Here is a 454-nt window from a genome sequence, read left to right as displayed (position 1 = left end):
CTTCCTTTGTCTCGTTTCTTGCTTTGTCACCCCCTCCTTTATTTTAGGGGGTGGGGGACCCCCCTAGGACCCCCTAAGATCCCCATAGAATCCCCTGGGACCCCTGGGAACCCCCGGGACCCTCTGGTTAACGTGGGCATCGGCTGTGAAATCAAACAGAATAGACGGTCATATTATTAATGGATGGGTTCGATTCTTGGGGTAGTGAGAGAAACTGTGTTTTTTTTTTCTTCTTTTTCGTCTTCTACAGCGACGGCAGATTTGTGTTCATTTAAATAACTTGTTTTTTAGGTCATTTTTTTTAAATATATCTCGAGAATGGATGAACGGATTTGAGTGAAAATTATAAAATCTGTTTTTCAATGATTTATCTTATAAATATCAATGTCCAGTTGAATTCACTCCACTATAAAATATATAAAACACTAATATTTTATTTCTATTTCCTTCGCAG

At 38.8% G+C, this 454-nt stretch overlaps 1 long non-coding RNA gene across 1 annotated transcript in view; it reads right to left on the bottom strand.

Moving 5' to 3' along the window:
* LOC136856376 (uncharacterized) overlaps nt 1–454 on the bottom strand; it is a 129156-nt gene that overhangs the window by 31103 nt on the left and 97599 nt on the right. The gene's annotated exons all lie outside the window — the stretch shown is intronic.

Source organism: Macrobrachium rosenbergii, chromosome 35 (assembly GCF_040412425.1).
Source record: "Macrobrachium rosenbergii isolate ZJJX-2024 chromosome 35, ASM4041242v1, whole genome shotgun sequence".
NCBI lineage: Eukaryota > Metazoa > Arthropoda > Malacostraca > Decapoda > Palaemonidae > Macrobrachium > Macrobrachium rosenbergii.
This window is presented reverse-complemented; position numbering and strand designations above follow the sequence as displayed.